Source organism: Rhinatrema bivittatum, chromosome 2, assembly GCF_901001135.1.
Source record: "Rhinatrema bivittatum chromosome 2, aRhiBiv1.1, whole genome shotgun sequence".
NCBI classification, from domain to species: domain Eukaryota; kingdom Metazoa; phylum Chordata; class Amphibia; order Gymnophiona; family Rhinatrematidae; genus Rhinatrema; species Rhinatrema bivittatum.
This window is the reverse complement of record NC_042616.1, coordinates 18,233,809-18,253,996: the sequence shown is the minus strand read 5'-3', so window position 1 is coordinate 18,253,996 and position 20,188 is coordinate 18,233,809.

The following is a 20,188-nucleotide window of genomic DNA, read 5'->3' as shown; positions in this document are numbered from 1 at the left end:
AATATCAGAAGATCGACTCCAGCTGCTACAAGATACTTATCCCTGTGCCTTTGTACACCCCACCTCTGATTCTCCCTATTTTATCACTGAATGCTTTACAATCCTCCAATCTGAAACTGCTGCCTTCCAAACAAAAGGTAAAATCCTAATATCTGGGGACCTGAATGCATGCACAGGAAATGAATTTGACTTTTTTTACCAATCAGAGGAGCAAGTGCATATCCCAGGACAAAATACCTTATGTTAGTATGTCAGAAAAACAAAGGAACAGGTATTTCATGTAATTAACACTAATGGGAAGAAACTCATGAATCTATCTATGTATTTAAAACATTTATATTCCGCTTATAATGAGTTCATGCTAGGCAGATTACAGATAAGCAAGTAAAAACAATAGGACAGATTATATCATAATAAAATAACATAAAACAGTAAATCTTAATAAATTCAGTCCTCATACTAAAAGCTGTCAAACAACATTTCTTGCCTTTATATTAACAATGCTGTAATTGAGTTACTAAAAAAAATCGTAATAACAGTAAGATTAATTATTCCTCACACCCGAAAGCTTCAACAAACAGCAGAGCTTTTAGGTTTTTTTGGAAGTTCCTCAGGTCAGATAATTGCTTGAAATCTTCTGGTAATGAATTCCTCCAGTAGGGGCCAATAATTGGAAAGGCCCAGTTACGCATTTCCTGAAGAGACACCTCCTTAATACTTGGGGTACTCTAGGCAAGCGGGGAAATGTTCCTCTGACCCTTAAAAACCAGCATGATTATTTTAAATGCTGAGGTGCAGGAAGCCAGTGTCGGCTCCGCGGAGCTGGGGTGATGTGCTCTCATCATGCGGGATTAGTGATTAATCTCACAGCAGAGTTCTGTAGTGTTGCAAAGCACAAAACGAGATTTTGGAAGCCCTGCGTATAAAGAGTTGGCATAGTCTATCTTTGTCAATATAAATGCCTGCACTATAGTGTGAAAGTCGTTTTTGTTCTAAGAACGGTCTAGGATGTCGCCATTGCTTCAATATAAAGTATCCAATGGATAGAACTGATCTTATCTGAGGTATATCTTACACTGGAATCAAACTTGAACCCTAAATTGTGAAGTTATGGAAGCATTTAATTTGAAGGCCTGCAAATCTGGAGGCCTTTCTTTTCTGGAAATCCATAAAAGCTTGGATTTAGCTAGATTTAAATGTATGGCATTCGATGTCATGCATTCATTGACCTTTTGCAGGCATGAGTTAATCTGTTGTTTGGTGTAAGGTCCTTAGTAACAAGAAAGTAGAACTGAATGTCATTGGCATACAGCTTAAACTGGATTTTGTAAGAGTCCAGTATGAAGCATAAAAGCTGAAGGAAGATGTTAAAAATAGTAGATAACAAAAGGACGCTTGGAGAACTCCCACTTCAAGTGCAAACTATTTAGAGGTTTTGCCATCAGCTTTCACCTGGCCAGTTAGAGAGATGTGAGTCAAACCACAATATCACTTGTTCTCCAAACCCCAGGGTTTTGTTTCTAACCTGGCTATTAAGAGACAGTGGTTGACAGAATCGAGGGCAGAGGCGACATCAAGATATACAGCAATGATAGAATTTCCTGCATTTAAAGTATGCAGGATAAAGTCATTTACAGAGACCACTAAGGTCTCAGTACTGTGATGAGCCCTAAATGCACACTGATTATTGGGTAGGATTTGGCGTTCTTCAAAACACTTTTTTAACTCTACATGTGCTGCCTTTTCTAGGTTTGCCTCAATTTAGTAAGTTTGAGATTGGTCTATATTTACAGGCCGATACAGTATAGTGTGCTCCGGCTCTGGTGGAGCGCACTGTTAACCCGCGATTGGACGCACGTTTTTGAAGCGCTAGCTGTATCCCTTATTCAGTAAGGGGTCGAAAACGATATTAAGTCGGAGGTCCCGAAAGTTAAAATAAATAAATAAATAAATAAAAATTTGAAATAGGCTCGTGGGTTGAAAACCGGATGCGCAATTTTGCCGATGTCTGGTTTCCGAACCCATGGCTGTCAGCGGGCTCGAGAACCAACGCCGGCAAAATTGAGCGCCAGCTGTCAAACCCACTGACAGCCGCCTCTTTTTACCGCCGGCCCTAATTTAAATAAATTAAATTACTGTATTGCGCACACAGGAGAGTGGCCTGTGTACGCGCTGGGAGAGCGGGCGCTTGCCCGCTCTCCCGTGATTTTTACTGTATCGGCCCATTAGTGAGTAAATCCACTGGAAGTTTATCCATCTTTTGGATTGGTCTTACTGAGGATTTTTTTTTTACCACATCAGGAACACAACCTCAGGAATTTCTAGGACTGCATTTCTTGTGTGGCAGAGCAAGGGGATACTTTCTGTGCTGATTTACTTTCAACTCAATGCAGGGACAAAGTGTGGTTGTTTATGCTATAATGGACATGGACATTAAAGTGTTTTATGCCTTGACTGTCAGACCCCTTTCTGATTTAAATTAATGACATCAGATGGTCCTACAGATCAGTAGATCAAAGCAAACGCCAGCATCTAATGCCCCACCCCTAAATTTCAGACTCCCTCCAAAGTACATATGGGGATACCTTTCAATATTCTCTCTTCTTGCTTTTCTTCAGACTATCTCTCTCACCCATCCCTTTCTTTGCCTCTACCCCCTACACTTTCCTCATCATTTTCTTCATTTATTTAACCTTACTCTCATCCCGCTAAGATGAATATCTCAATTCCTCTGATTCTTTGATGTGCTTGTTTGTTATGTATAAATAATTTCCAATGATCATATAAGGCAAAGTTCAGACCAGAATGTTTCATCTCTTTTTACTGTTAAAATTGTTGAAACTTGTTTCACTGTATCGCTTTATGGCGAAATTGAAGTTATATGTAAACCGGTATGATTTGTATCTCTACAAGAATATCGGTATAGAAAAAATAAAATAAATAAATAAAATAAATACCAAAATAATGCAAATTCCTTATTATTCGTGCCAGACCAGTCTAGACATGTTGGTTCTGGCCTCCTGCCAGCAGATGGAGACAGAAAAAAAAGCTCAAAGCTGATTTCACCCCCCCTATAAAGGTCAGAAGCTGTGTTCAGATCTTTGGTCTCTTTCTCAGCAGATGAAGAAACTGGGCTCTGACGATGATGTCCATGGGCCAGTCTCCCCATTCTAAGAGTCAAGGCTGAGTTGAGGAGGATTATTAGATGACAGCCAAGTGCTGGCTGATCTTCCTTTTCTCTGAGAACTGACTCCTTGGGAAGGAGGGGGCCTTAATATTTCTCTGGCCAGTAAAGAATGCACCCAGTGTGACTATACTGGCTTTGCCTCCCTTCTCTATGGCAGATATCCTCCTGGAGGTTTTTTAGTCTGCACAATGCTGTAAAAAACATATATAGAAGAGTCAGAAGTCAAAATAGAGGCCAGATCAGGCTGCAGGTTACAGTCCTTTGGGATCCACAGAGATGGCTCAGTCCTCTTGAGTGGACAAATTCCAGATACAGTCATAGGTTCCTAGCGGACAACAAGGGCTCCAGGTCTAGGCTAAGGGCCAAAGCCAGTCATCTAGTACTCCACAAATCCTGGCTTATAGATCAGGAGAAGGCAGCCTGGGTAGCAGGCTCTTTGGGCTCTTAACAAATGACACTTTTTGGTACAACATAGTGCAGACTCTAAATACACACACAAGTCTGTACTCAATATGTTCTTTCCTGTACCAAAACAAATAAATCTGGCCTTCACACTAAAAAACAAACAAAAAAAAAACGACCCAAAAAAGAAATATTATCCCATCCTCATCGCCGTGTGTAGTGGGGTCTGGAATGAGGTGGTCCGGATCACACAGACAAAGAAAATAACAACATTGACTATGTTTTATGTGCAACAATGAAAAGCTATATTTTTTCTGTAAAATATATATGTACAAAACAGGTGCTTATGAAAAAACCTAAGACAAATAACAAAACAGTATATAAACAGTATATGAGCACAATAATCAAGAGTAAATATCTTAACTCCCCAATTAAAAGGGAATAATTAAATACAAAAGCTTAGTGAAAGCTGTCACCTTCCTGGAAAAGAGTATCCAGTCCCCACAGATAGTGAGTCAGCTAAGCAGGTTCTCAGTTGGAAACAGGTCAGTGCTGGAGATCCCTTGTTGTGAGATTTGGCATCCTGTCTATTCAGAATCGGTTCTCAGCAGGGAATCTGACTGAGCTATGATGTGCTGTGGTTGTATGCTTTTTGGGATAGGGCATGCGCTGTTCCAATTTCTTTGTGTAACTTTCTTGAAAGATTGCCAAGTTACTGCTAAGAAAAAAATTACTTCATGTAAAAATGGTGGACTTCATGTATCCACAAAACGAATGTCCAGTTTATAATAATCCTGGGCAGTTGCCAGATGTTTCTCTGCAAAATATTTGCTATAACTCTTAATCTGCTAGCTGACTTAAGTAAGTGGTGATCTTATGCCTTTAAGTCAAGTTTCCATTTTTTGCTATGTGACCTTGAAGTTTGCAGACCTCAAGATAGAAGAAAGGAGGGCTATGGGATGGGGAACTGTGGGCTGTGAAGTGAGGGTGAAGCTGTGAAGGCTGTGTGTAGGCGGTAAGGTGTTCCAGGCTCCTTCTAGCAAAGGGGGAAATGGGAGGGAGACTGTGAAGCATGAATGCAATAACTAAACAAATTAATATAATTTAATTAATATAATATAATTTAATATAATGCCATTAGCTAATGCTAATCGGAGAAAATTCTTTTTCACTCAACGCACAATTAAGCTCTGGAATTTGTTGCCAGAGGATGTGGTTAGTGCAGTTATTGTAGCTGAGTTCAAAAAAGGTTTGGATAAGTTCTTGCTGGAGAAGTCCATTAACTGCTATTAATCAAGTTTACTTAGGGAATAGCCACTGCTATTAATTGCATCAGAAGCATGGATAATTGCCAGGTTCTTGTGGCCTGGTTTGGTCTCTGTTGGAAACAGGATGCTGGGCTTGAAGGACCCTTAGGGCTAGGTTTTAAAAGCCCTGCGCGCCGGCGCGCCTATTTTACATAGTCCTCCAGCGCGAGCAAAGCCCCGGGATATGCGTAAGTCCCGGGGCTTCGTAAAAGGGGCGGGAGGGGGCATGTCAGGGGGCAGTCTGGGGTGGGTCCGGGGGCGTGGCGATGGTTTGGGGGCAGGCCGGGAGGAGGTTTAGGTAGGGCTGGGGGGTGGGGTAGATAGGGGAAAGGAGGGGAAGGTGGGGGGACACGGAAGGAAAGTTCCCTCCGAGGCTGCTCCGATTTTGGAGCGGCCTCGGAGGGAACGGAGGCAGGCTGCGTGGCTCGGCAGGTGCAGGCTGCCGATTTTGCGGAGCCTTTCGCGTATCTTATAAAATCCGGCTTCTTTTGTTCGCGCGTGCATACTTATTTAAGATCTACCTCTTAGTCTGACCCAGCATGGCAATTTCTTAGGTTCTTATGTTAAGCTGAGAGCTTCTAGTAGACCTCAGGTATCCTGGAAGGGCATCAGATTTATTCTGGGATGGAAGTCCTCTGCAGCAGTTCTCATTGCTGATACCATTATCATAAAGACAAATGTTTGGAGCTTACATGGTTGTGCCCCCAAGATGTAAGGGGTGGCAGAAGTGAGAGGGCAGGCAGGGAACCCCCAGGAATAGATTCATATTGGCTCAGTGAAACTCCAACATAAGTAAGTTCCTCTGTCAGAAAAAGGAAGTAGGATATACAACTAGTATGAGGGCTAGCCAGCGCCTTTGACCTAGAGTGAGCAGCTGGCTGTATTCATGTCTAAGTTTTGTCCCTTATGAGAGAAATAGTCATATAGTTATGATTTGTTTAGTTATTGCATTCATGCTTCACAATCTCCCTCCCATTTCCCCCTTTGCTAGAAGGAGCCTGGAACACCTTACCGCCTACACACAGCCTTCACAGCTTCACCCTCACTTCACAGCCCACAGTTCCCCATCCCATAGCCCTCCTTTCTTCTATCTTGAGGTCTGCAAACTTCAAGGTCACATAGCAAAAAATGGAAACTTGACTTAAAGGCATAAGATCACCACTTACTTAAGTCAGCTAGCAGATTAAGAGTTATAGCAAATATTTTGCAGAGAAACATCTGGCAACTGCCCAGGATTATTATAAACTGGACATTCGTTTTGTGGATACATGAAGTCCACCATTTTTACATGAAGTAATTTTTTTCTTAGCAGTAACTTGGCAATCTTTCAAGAAAGTTACACAAAGAAATTGGAACAGCGCATGCCCTATCCCAAAAAGCATACAACCACAGCACATCATAGCTCAGTCAGATTCCCTGCTGAGAACCGATTCTGAATAGACAGGATGCCAAATCTCACAACAAGGGATCTCCAGCACTGACCTGTTTCCAACTGAGAACCTGCTTAGCTGACTCACTATCTGTGGGGACTGGATACTCTTTTCCAGGAAGGTGACAGCTTTCACTAAGCTTTTGTATTTAATGATTCCCTTTTAATTGGGGAGTTAAGATATTTACTCTTGATTATTGTGCTCATATACTGTTTATATACTGTTTTGTTATTTGTCTTAGGTTTTTTCATAAGCACCTGTTTTGTACATATATATTTTACAGAAAAAATATAGCTTTTCATTGTTGCACATAAAACATAGTCAATGTTGTTATTTTCTTTGTCTGTGTGATCCGGACCACCTCATTCCAGACCCCACTACACACGGCGATGAGGATGGGATAATATTTCTTTTTTGGGTCGTTTTTTTTTTGTTTGTTTTTTAGTGTGAAGGCCAGATTTATTTGTTTTGGTACAGGAAAGAACATATTGAGTACAGACTTGTGTGTGTATTTAGAGTCTGCACTATGTTGTACCAAAAAGTGTCATTTGTTAAGAGCCCAAAGAACAATAAGATAGTATCAGAAGAACCACGCGGGAGGTATAGTTTAGAAATTGTAACAGCATGTGGGAAAAACCCATGGGATCCTAAAGTCACAGTAGAAAAATTCTTTTTCTGATTTGGAGAATAAATTTCTTAACTCCACATTTAATAGAAATAAAAAAACAACAGATCTCATCCTTAATGTGGCTGCTGCTAGATCGTGTGAAAGCAAGGTCCGAATGTCTCAGTGCGTTATCTTTTGCCCCGTCGGCAGCCAAAAGACAGTGGAATGTGGAGCATGAAGATTATTTGCTTTTGAAGCTAAAAATTGCTAGTGCCAAGAATAAGACTTTACAGGGTGACAATGACCAGTTTCGTACCCAGAATGAGGCTTTTAAAGTCTGACGTTTCCTGTTTAACTGAACAATTGCTTCATAAAGATGACAAGAAAGCAATCCAAGGGGGTCATTTTCAGATGCTTATCGTGTGCGGTAGCATGCGAGGGGAGGAGTCGGGGCGGCGAGGAGACGGACTCGGCGGTGTCTTCGCTGGCGGCAATAAGGTAAGCCACGTTATCGTCACCAGTGGCGCGCCCAGTAGCGCCGCCTTTCACGGTGGCGCTATTGGGTGCGAAAGCCGGCAGCAAAAACACCACGGTTGTGCGAAGGCTGCCGGCTTTCGCAGGCCCCCCCCCCCCCCCCACGCTTTCGCTGGATTCACTATTCTGCGATAGAATGGTGAATCCAGGCCCAAGGGACCATTGTACATATAAATTCCCCTCTGCCGAAAAGAATAAGGGAGATAGGAATGTAGAAACCATTGGAGAGAGTGAAGAAAATGATCCTGCAGAGAAGGGGGCAGTGAGGATGTCATCATTGTGTGCATCCCTGACAAGATTTAAAAATTGGAGCCCTGCACTTAATCGGGAGCATGATCCAGCTCCTAAAACTCAAGTCAGTGAAGTTTCACCGTATTTGCTTTCATTGTAAAAGGAAGGGCCATATAGCCAGGAATGGTTACAGTACAGGCCCCCAAATTTCACATTTAATACCTAATTCCACCTTGCAGCAGGCTTGAGGATTATTCCCAGGTTGGCTGACCCTGTTTCTTCTACACTCTTTATTTGCTTAAACAGTGTGGAATCAGGCCTCAGTTGATAACTTGAAATTGAAACGCAGTTCATTTTCTGAGTGCCTTGATCTTTGAATGAAGCATATGTTTGTGTTATTTTTCTGTGTGCTAGCAGTTTACGAATGAAAGCTTGCGTTATTGTTAAAATTGCATAGCTGTAGGATATACATCCGATATACATATCCCTCCGGTGCCGCGATTAAACAAAACTTAACCAGCTGCTCCTACTCACCTCAAGCCGCAACTGCACCATCGTCTGCGAAGGGAGGCCTGCGCGATCGGCGCCCAGACCCGTCGGGGTAAGGCCTTTTAATTTCCCTTCCCCCCGGCGAGCCTGACCGTCGATCTCGCGGCTGAGCGGCAGCCCCTCGACTCCTAGGCACGCCCACCACCGCGAACAGCCAATCCAAATCGAGAGGGACTTTTAAACTTCTTCACCCTCCGGCGCCGCGATTAAACAAAACTTAACCAGCTGCTCCTACTCACCTCAAGCCGCAACTGCACCATCGTCTGCGAAGGGAGGCCTGCGCGATCGGCGCCCAGACCCGTCGGGGTAAGGCCTTTTAATTTCCCTTCCCCCCGGCGAGCCTGACCGTCGATCTCGCGGCTGAGCGGCAGCCCCTCGACTCCTAGGCACGCCCACCACCGCGAACAGCCAATCCAAATCGAGAGGGACTTTTAAAATTCTTCACCCTCCGGCGTTGCGCACCGGCGTCGCGCGCCGAAGGAGCGCGACAAAGGGGCTTGCCCCTTTGTGCGCCCCTTCGTGCATCCCGGAGGCACAACACGCTCCCTTAACAATCAACATCTACCACTCTTCTTCAATTACCAGTCCTTCAAATCACTCGACCATTCTCCAAGCCTACAAGCAATCTGCATTCTAACTGCACATCTCATTCAAACCTCAATCACAAAACTACTGTGAATCTCTCCTACCTACCCACCCCCATTCATACAACAAACCATTAATTCTTCTCTTAAAAAATAACAACAAGACATTCGACTATTTCTAACCATCATGCTCTGTGGTCTCTCGATTCCGATTCTCCATCACAGAAGACATAACGCAACTAGTAAGTCTCTGATTTCTCATCCTCACACCTATAAAGCCCTCATTCCCATTATTGCGTCTCCCTTTACACAATTACTAGGGCTAACATTTTTCTCACTATTTCTATTCAACGCCCAATCCATCACTAAGAAAACGCCCATTCTCAACGATCTTCTCCTAGACGCAAATCCTGACGTATGCGCTATAACAGAAACTTGGCTCAAACCGACAGACACTGCACTAATTAACCAATTACCTACACATTCATATGACTTCTTCTCAATTCCCCGACAGAAAAGAAAAGGTGGAGGAATTCTTCTTGCTACCAAAAAAGATTTGAATTTCACCCAATACACAGTCAACTCTCCTAACAAACTGGAAACAGGCCTTTTCAAATCAAACTATCTTCAAATCCTTCTTGTATATGCTCCCCCAGGCCTTCTTGACTCAGATGCCTCTCCTCTTCTGGAATTAATAGTCTCCCACATCAATCTAGATTCTCCAGCAATTATACTCGGCGACTTCAATTTACATGTTAACAATCCCTCTCTATCTACAAATGGGAAAACTCTCATTACCGCCTTATCTGCTTTAGGTTTCAAGCAAATTATCAAGGAACCCACCCATAAAGCAGGTCACACATTGGACCTCATCTTCACTAATTCTGGTATCTCTAATTCAACTCAACCAATCTGCGAACCAGTACCCTGGTCGGACCACTCTCTAATCTCGACCACCATCACACTTGCACAAAAAAACAGCTCCCTCGCCCCTCAACAACAATTCTCCTATAGGAAAATATGTACATCCGAGGACCTCCACAACCACCTAATTTTAGAACTTCCCCATATGGACCTTTCCTCTCCAAATTCAGCACTTCATTCTTGGAATAATATCACAGAAACTGCAGCTAATAACTCTGTCCTCTAACAACTAAAAAACTAAAACACAACCTTCCAAAAAAACAACCATGGTTTAATGAAGAACTACAAAATCTAAAACTTTCCCTCAGACGGAAAGAAAGCAAATGGCGCAAATCTCCTTCAGCGTCCACCCTCTCTACCTACAAATTTGCTCTCCATCACTACAAAAATTCCTTGCTAAAAATCAAAAGAGACTTCTATGCTCATAAGATTCATCATATGATCTTTGATGCTAAAGCCCTATTCGCCTACGTCTCCAACTTAACTCAAATCCAAATACCTGACATTCCATTTAACAAAGCCCAAGAAAAAGCAGAGGAACTTGCCCTCTTCTTCAACAACAAAATAGCCAACCTTCTTTCTAAGAATTTGCTCAATACTTCTTCCCCTCATAGTACCTTTATACACCATAACAAAAACATCTCACTCAACACATTGGAACCCACTACAACTTCGGAAATCCATAGAATACTGAAAAATATGAAACCATCGACACACCCATTAGACCAAATCCCTTCCAAATTACTCCTCCTTATTCCGGACACCATATCCAAAGCTCTGGCAGACATAATCAATTGCTCTTTATCTAAAGGACTCTACCCTGACGACCTCAAAATGGCATCAATCAAGCCGCTCTTGAAAAAACCAAAGTTAGACCCAGACGACCCCTCCAATTTTCGCCCTATCTCAAACCTCCCGTTCATTGCTAAAGTCATGGAAAAACTGGTTAACTCTCAATTATCAGACTACCTGGAAGACCACAAAATTCTCTACCCTTCACAATATGGCTTCAGGAAATCGTTAAGTACAGAATCTCTCCTAATTTCCTTAACAGACTACCTCATCCTAGGCCTAGACAAAGGCCAGTCCTATCTTTTGATTCTCTTGGACCTCTCAGCCACCTTTGATACTGTTAACCACTCCATGCTCTTAAACCAACTATTGAACATCGGCATAACGGGCTCTGCACTGTCCTGGTTCCACTCATTCTTAAAAAATAGAGGCTTCAAGGTAAAAATACACAGCAAAGAATCTAAACGCTACCCTTCATCACAAGGAGTTCCCCAGGGTTCATCCCTCTCACCTACCCTCTTTAACATCTACCTCCTCCCTCTCTGCCAGCTTTTAACCAATTTGAACCTTAAACACTACCTGTATGCCGACGATATCCAAATTGTAATACCAATCAAAGAATCCATTAAAAAAACCCTCGAGCTTTGGGATTATTGTCTACAAGAAATCAACTCCCTCCTTTCCAGTATGAATTTAATCCTAAATTCCTCAAAAACGGAACTCCTTCTCATATCCTCTGAGATCTGCCACACACCCACAATTCCTCAAACTAATTTACAAACAACAAAAGTAAGAGATTTGGGCGCAATCATCGATAATAGACTTAATTTAAAAGCTTTCATAAACCAAACTACTAAAGACTGCTTTCATAAACTGCATGTTCTAAAAAGAATAAGACCACTGTTCCACAACCATGACTACAGGACTATCCTACAAACAATAATCTTCTCCAAGTTAGACTATTGCAATTCTTTATTATTAGGTACCCCATCAGCACACACCAAACCACTACAAATGGTTCAAAATACTGCAGCCAGAATCCTAACTAATACAAAGAGAAGAGAGCACATTTCCCCAATCCTTAAAGAATTACACTGGCTACCAATTCATTTCAGAATTCTTTATAAGTCAATCACCATAATCTACAAATCCATCCAACAAATCGCCCCTCTCAACCTACAAATCCCTTTCATAAAACATACTTCCTCCAGACCCATAAGAGAGTACTACAAAGAGTCACTACAAGTACCGCCTTCCAAAACTTCCCTCCACATAACTTACAGAGATAGGGCTTTCTCCACAGCAGGACCCACGCTTTGGAACTCCATACCAACGGAACTTAGACAGGAACCCTGCTTACTGACTTTCAGAAAAAGACTTAAAACATGGCTTTTCAAACAAGCCTTCCCAGACGCAGATTAAAAACTATTCTATCCGATTTTCAACCTCCAATCAACATATTTTATTATTATAACCATCCTGGTATCCTACCCCTAAGCATTATTATCATCCAGAATCTTCATTACTTATGATTTCGCCTTTATTGTTAAACTACATACTTGTACGGAACAATTCATTGTAATTCTCAAACATCCATTTTTGGAAATTCCTCCATTCTACAGGTTTATACACTTTGTTAAAGTTTCTATCTTGTCTTCTTCTTGCTCCTAGTTGTACGTCTCCCTGTTTATTGTGACTGCATCTATATTATTTATAGTTCATATTATTTCGTTCTCTGTTCCGGTTATCACCCATTGTTTATTGTAAACCGGCTTGATGTGATATTTTCACGAATGCCGGTATAGAAAAAATTAAAATAAATAAAATAAATAAATATACATGTAGGCCAGCAGAGAAGTCTCAAACCGTAGACCTATGTGTGTAGCTGTTTATACTGAGATCTGATATGAATCATTATGAGGCTGGGTTATAGAAATAAGAGATGGGAAGTAATCTGTCTTCTTATAAGCTTCTTTCTTCCTTCTTGCCTGATATAAAACTGAAGGAATGTAAACTTTTTGCTTCTTGCTTGAGAAATTAAAATCATGTAATTAGAACAGAGCTGTTTATTTTTTTTAAACTGTAAATTAATTGAAGTAGGTGTTTCCCATTTTGTTTAGAAATGAAGATATGACTAGTTAGCTTAATTGTTTATAGCTGTTCTTGTCTTGTGATGTGATTTGATTTTAAAGATGGAATTAATTTTTCTTCGTATGCAAGATTTTTCATTTTTACAGATTGACAACGATGAAGCCTACTTTACCGCATAGGGCACAACCCCTACAGATTTATTTTTCTCAGTTATTCCTTTTGCTTTATTGAACAGATCTGAAGGGAGAAGAGCTAGGAGTTCCAACCCCACCTCCCTCTGTGTATGTATCTCCTCTTCACCCTGTGACTCTCCGTTTGCTTAGAGAATTATAAAATTGTTTGTCTGAAGAATGCTTTATTTTTTACAGTTACACGGGGCTAAGCTTAACACGACTTCAGCAAACCCACAAGCCATTAAGGAAAGAGAAAATAAGAAAACAATGTTACAAAAGCATGCTTGACATCCAGTGCTTATCAGATTACAATTAATTAATGCTGGGCTCACCTCTCTTTAGCAGAGAGTTGCGTTTGAACTGCTAATGAGCTCTATCTTACTAACCCACTGATAGGGAATGCAGCTACAGTTTCTCACCACACAGGACTTGCAAAATCACACTCTCTCTCTGGATCTTCAGGCTGATCTCTCTGTGACTGGGACCACAGAGTCTGAGGCAGCAGAATGTCCTGGGCTGAAAAAGGCTGCACCTTGTGACTCTTAGCAGCAAGGTGCACTTGGCTCCTCTACTTAGGGACACCCGGGAGGGGATTGGTCTTTCTCTCTGCAGCGGGTGCAGATTCCAGCCTGGAGAGGCAACAGCACTCAGATGGGCCATCTCCTTCTCTTTGAGTAACGATCAGCTGATGATGAACCTATATGCTGGCACCCTGCTGCTTTGTAAGGGCTCACCTATGCATAATTCAGCAGCTTCATGCAGTCAGGTGAATGCATAATTAAGGCTTTAATCAACTGATCTTCCCACTCTTTTGGCCAGTCCTTTATCTCAGCTCCAGGTTCTTCAAGCTAATTGCCAGTTGTTCATTTCTGACAGGGACTAGCTATAAAAAGAGGTCCCTGATTTTTTTTCTGGTACTGAGTCACACACAGCACCATTTGTACTAATGTTTCTTTTGGCTTCTTTTGGTGCTAGCTCAGCTAGCAAAAGGGTCCATAAATCTGTCCAGCTAGGCACATGCACAGAACTGCAGTCTCTGCATTTGGCTGCCCATGGCAGAACAAGCAATGCCCATTTTTACTAACATCAGAGAGTCCATTTTGGCTGCTTGTCCTGTTGACAAGAATTGGGATATTCCCTACATTTCTCCCTTTTTAAACAGGGAGGGGCTCTCAAGGGAGCATCGCACTGTTTACAACTAACTACCAGGCTAACTGCGCAAGTCACAATTAGATGGCATGAGCCAACAAGCCTTAAGGCAATAATAAATGGAACAATAGTAATACAATAATGAAATAATACTGATGAATAATAACAATAATGAAATAATAAGCATGATAGTGAAAATGTAACAATAATATTGATACAATAATAGAAGAGAGAAGAAAGGATAGTAATAGCAATGAGGAAGGAAAAGAATAAATGAAAATCATAGATCACACCATATGTGTAAGGACAACCTTAGATCTGGGGTATATGTGTGCAAATATATACTCACTTCTATTCTAAGTGTGATGCAATAATCTCATGATTGTGCATGGCTCATTCCTGAGTAACCCCATATGATACACACAAGTGCCAAGCTAAACTACATTTCCAAGGAGAAATCATGCAACTGTCTGACCTCTGAGGAGGAGTTCTCTATCGGGGCCCTGACTAGAGTTACAACCTTCCTAAAGAGAAAACATGAACCCCAGCTGAGAGGGCAGCTAGGATAAGTAGGGTATAAATCAGAACATAGTCCATTTGCAAAATATCCTCATCCCTGTTGTCTGCAACTTCCGTGGAGTCCTGGTCCACAGACAGCTCAATAGTGTGAGATTTTCTTCAGTCTAGTAGATATGCCAGGTCTTCATCAATGTTGATTTCATGTCCCCAAAACACATTTAGGATCTCTATCTCTGTAGGGATAGGGTCAGGTTCAAGGCATTACAGGAACATCCCCCCTATAGTAACTAGAGTTCTTTGGCATGGTAATTAGAGAAACATTGCTGGGTAAGGGAACCTTGCTGGTGACATCACACTTATTAGAAATACTGATTTCCATCAGTGGGGTGCTACCAACCAAACATTATCCACTACAGCACCCTTGGTCTCAGAGAATCAGACAAGCCTTTCCTGAATCTCACTGACTCCTCCAATGGACCTAACAGACTGACTGCAACAACCACCAAGTTACATTCCAGCACTATGTAAATAGCTGTTCCTTTTTTGTTCTTACTCCTAAAACTATTCTGGCTTCTTGTCTTCTCCCAGTTCCTGCTTCCCCTGTTTTATTGTAACTTTCTTGCTTCTCGTCACCTGTTAAATGTTCTAGGTTATCACCCCCCTTGTTACTTGTAAACCGGCATGATGTGATTTTATCATGAATGCCGGTATAAAAAAAGCTTTAAATAAATAAATAAATCATACTTTGTCATGGTAATCTTATACTTCTCCATGACACTGCCTGGGGACAAACCACACAGAGCTTCAATTGTATCTTTTAAGAAAGGCTTACCAGGACAGAGCCAATGTATGCCTTTTGTCTGCTGGTACAAGCCTAAGTTAGGGATGAGATACTGCTGGGGTTATCACTTTGATAGGCCAAAAGGGGCGGAGTGTCTACAGGTAGGTAGATACTGTCTGTCCAGGTACCTACATTAACCATTCGTTTCAACTAGTACATATTTTCAGACAAAATGAAAGGTAAATTTATTACAAAGGCAACCTCCATAGTTTCTAAGTCCACATACAGAGGAATAGCATTACCCATATGATAAGAAATCTGGATCTACATAAACTCCAATGTTATTTCGGGTAATTTTCACAAAGGCCTCTGTACTGACATCTGGGGAAGCAAGTGCATGGGGATCTGTCCTCAGATTGCTAATGCTATTGTCCAGTTCTCTAAACAAGTCATGGGCTAATGTCTGGGTGGGCTCTAGAATGGTATGGTTCTCCCCCTGCCATACTCTGGCAAGGGTGATTTCTTCCTGCTGCTTATCAAATTGCTTGAGAATGTAAGATAACCAACAGGATGGTGTTGCTTAGGGTTCTACCCCGAACATTTACATTGTTTTTGTTGCAACCGTATCTCTTTAGAGATACTTTTCATATCACCCTGCAACTCTGCTACAGTATTTCTCAAGTTCTTTATGGAAACTACATTGGCAATGGACATGAAGGGAACCAAAGAGAGAACCCAGGGCTGAGTAGATAATGGGTCCACTAATCAGTCCAATAAACCTTTTGGGTTTGTTGGCGTCTTTGGTAATAGGCTGGATCATTATCTTAACTAATTGGCTCAGAATATTTCAAACATTCTGGGTGGCGAACTTGGTGGTGTCCTCCATCCAAGGTTGAACTTGGTGGTGTCCTCCATCCTGGTTGAAGGCAACTGGATACTAGTGAGGTTAATGTGTTTCTGGATCACATGCCAGCGGTCTGGCGACATGAAGACTTTCTGGGTAACTATCTGTGACTGGGTAATGAGGAAGCTGGGGGTATCTTGCATCACGATGCTGGAGGAGGGGCCCAGTTCAACCAACTTGCAGCGCTTGCTCCTGTCAGCAGCAGCACCTCAAAAATCCCTTTTAGGGCTCCACGCTCCATCTGAAAAACAATAGACTGCTACTCTGGCTCTTTGTTAGTATCAGTGTTAGTGGGCACCATATTTTGATCCATTAATTTATGAGGGTGACAAGGTCTGAGTTGAGTAATATGGACCCATTTAAGGACATCTTCACCATCAAGGGTTGTCAGTTCAGATAAGATATGCAACTGGTGAGACTTTATCCACATTTACAAAAGGTCCTTTCCAGTTAGGCAAGAGTTTGCTTTCTTTGGCAATATATATAAGAAGACTTTGTCTCCAATTTTATACTCTTTGGAGAAAGCTTTCAAATCATAATAGGCCTTTCTACATTTATTTATTTATTTATTTATTTATTTAACAGTTTTTTATACTGACCTTCATAGTAAATTACCATATCGGATCGGTTTACAGTTTAACAAAGGGAAAAACTAGAGTAACAATTCACGTAAACGAAAGATAACAATAAGTAGGAATAAGTCAAAGTTACAATCAACAGGGGGAGAGAACTTGGAAGCTTGCAACAAGCTGGAAAGAAGAAAGGCCGGTACAAGTATTGTTACCATAGAGTGTACAAGTTAAAAACTTAAGAACGGTGCTTTAACCTGAAAGTCTCAGAGTCCATTTTTTTTTTCATTGAGAAACGGAGTGCCAGACCGGGTAGGAATGAAGGCCAACTAGTAATTGTCTGGTGGTTCAGGGAAGGCTTGGTGAAAGAGCCAGGTTTTGAGTCTTTTTCTGAAAGTTAAAAGGCAAGGCTTCAGTCTGAGATTTGATGGGATGCTATTCCAGATAGATGGGCCGATATTCATCTTCAAATTCTTTTGGGCAAAGGCAAAAGTGTTTTTCATATGTTCGCGCAGAAGGGTAATATATTCATGTGCAAGTGTAGTACTAGCCAAATTAGCATCCTGCGTCCCGAAAAGCAAATGCATAGGTAAGGTCGTTTCTTGCCCTGTCGTCATCTCAAACGGGGAGAACCCCATGGTACGGAGTGGCATGGCTCTGATAGCTATTAACACTAGGATTAGTTTGACATCCCAGACCTTACCTGATGGACACGTATTTCTTTAGAATGCTGATTATGGTTTTCTATGTCCTCTCTACCCGACCGGATGATTGGGGTGATAAGATATGTGGAGCTTATTTTTCACACCCACCAGTTTCCACATATGTTTAATTACCTGTCCAGCAAAATGGGGACCTTGGTCTGAATCTATTTTCATTGGCAGGCCCCAGCAGTAGAACATGTGATTCAAGAGTAGGATGGCTATGGTCTCAGCAGTGTTGTGTAGAGTGCATTCCTGCCCCATTTGGTAAACAAGATACGACAAACCTGGCAATCTATTTATATATCACACACTAATTAATATTCAATAACCATATAGTAACATATATCCAATTATGAATCTTTATTCGTGAAAAATCTTCATAAAACACATCCCAAAATCATGTCTCTGTTACAGTTTTGGCTGCAGTGCAACCACCTCACCACCAGGGGTCCCTCTAGTGCTGGCTTTCCTGACAGGCCCAGTCCATCTCCTCTGTCCACTCTATGTTCTGGGTGTGCCCTTATAACCCTGCCTGACAGTTGCCTCGGTGCTTCGGCATCGAGCTCACCTGGGCTCCCTGCTCTAGCCTTGCGCGGCCTTCGGGCCTTTCCTTGCCCTGCGCGGCCTTCGGGCCTTTCCTTGCCTTGCCTTGCGCGGCCTTCGGGCCTTCTGACCTGCCTTACTCTGCTTACGGTGTGTGGCCTACGGGCCTTCTGTGTATGTGTGGCCTACGGGCCTTCTAACCTGCCTTGCTCTGCCTTTCGGTGTGTGGCCTTCGGGCCTTCTGTGTATGTGTGGCCTACGGGCCTTCTGACCTGCCTTGCTCTGCCTTTCGGTGTGTGGCCTTCGGGCCTTCTGTGTGTGTGTGGCCTACGGGCCTTCTGACCTGCCTTTCGGTGTGTGGCCTTCGGGCCTCCTGTGTGTGTGTGTGGCCTACGGGCCTTCTGACCTGCCTTACGGTGTGTGGCCTACGGGCCTTCTGTGTGTGTGTGGCCTACGGGCCTTCTGACCTGCCTTGCCCCGACTACGGTGTGTGGCCTACGGGCCTTCTGTGTGTGTGTGTGGCCTATGGGCCTTCTGACCTGCCTTGCCCCGATTACGGTGTGTGGCCTACGGGCCTTCTGTGTGTGTGTGTGGCCTACGGGTCTTCTGACCTGCCTTGCCCTGCTTACTGTGCCCTGACCCAGCCTGAACCTAGACACTGCTTTCTGCCGCCTGCCCTGACCCAGCCTGAACCTAGACACTGCTTTCTGCCGCCTGCCCTGACCCAGCCTGAACCTAGACACTGCTTTCTGCCGCCTGCCCTGACCCAGCCTGAACCTAGACACTGCTTTCTGCCACCTGCCCTGACCCAGCCTGGACCCAGACTCTGTTTCAGCCATTCCTGTCTCTCTCAACCTGGAGCCACCCTTCTGGGTGGTGTTCACGACTCCTGACCGGAGCCCAGTCGTAACAGTATGCCGAAGCCATTCACATTGGGAGAGACAGAAAGGACTCAGTATTCAGACGGTGAGTCCTCACGGTTTATTATCTGTACCATTTGTCAAACTCTGAATTATCCTACGTACCTGAACTGTTTAGCTTGTCAGCTCTCGGACCAGGAGCACTGGATGTGCAGCAACTGTCACAGAAGAAATGTGTCTGTATACCAAGAATGCCTTAATTGCAATTCTCCCAAACCAGGCTGGTGGAAGTGTCTCTGTCTTCCTTGTCTTTTGCCTCCAGGCAAACCCTGCCCCCGCTGCACAGCTAACGGGCCACCGTCTCCTCATAAAGATTCAGCCAGAGCTATCACACTCTGCCCTGCTTCTGGCTCAGCTAGGAATGTTTTCACCCTGGACAGTTTACTAACAGAAGATTGTAGCATAACTCGTCACAAAACCTTTTACCAAAAAGCAGCTTATACTTCAGAAAAACCAAAAACTTACCTGGCCAAGAGAACTTCTAGGACTTCCATTCTAGGAGATCAAGCACAAAAACAGATGGAACTCATTAACCCGAGCAGGGCTCTGCTTCCCACAGCTGCTGAACAGCCTGTAACGAGCTCCTTCCCTAGACGTCCTAGAACGGCCTGTGCCTTCTCTAACCTGCTCCTCCAGAAACAAAATCAGGAGCTTCAGACTTTGGCTCGAGGTATCAAGCCCTTGGCAGTACAATCTGTGTCTTCCATGTACACTACTTCTAACCTTGCTGCTCTGCCATCTGAGTTTGCTTCATCGCCCCGAATGGGGTCCGAGCCTGCTTCAACGCCCCGAGAGGGGCCCGAGCCTGCTTCATCGCCCCGAAAGGGGTCCGAACCTGCTTCATCGCCCCGAAAGGGGTCCGAACCTGCTTCATCGCACCGAGAGGGGTCCGAGCCTGCTACAACGCCCCGAGAGGGGTCCGAGCCTGCTACAACGCCCCGAGAGGGGTCCGAGCCTGCTACAACGCCCCGAGAGGTGTTAGAGCCTGCTTCATCGCCCCGAGAGGGGTCCGAGCCTGCCACAACGCCCGGAGAGGGGTCCGAGCCTACTGCAACGCCCAGAGAGGTGTTCGAGCCTGCTACAACACCCGGAGAGGGATCCGAGCCTGCTTCATCGCCCCGAGAGGGGTCCGAGCCTGCTTCATCGCCCCGAGAGGGGTCCGAGCCTGCTTCATCACCCTGAGAGGGGTCCGAGCCTGCTTCATCACCCCGAAAGGGGTCCGAACCTGCTTCATCGCCCCGAGAGGGGTCCAAACCTGTTACAACGCCCCGAGAGGGGTCCGAGCCTG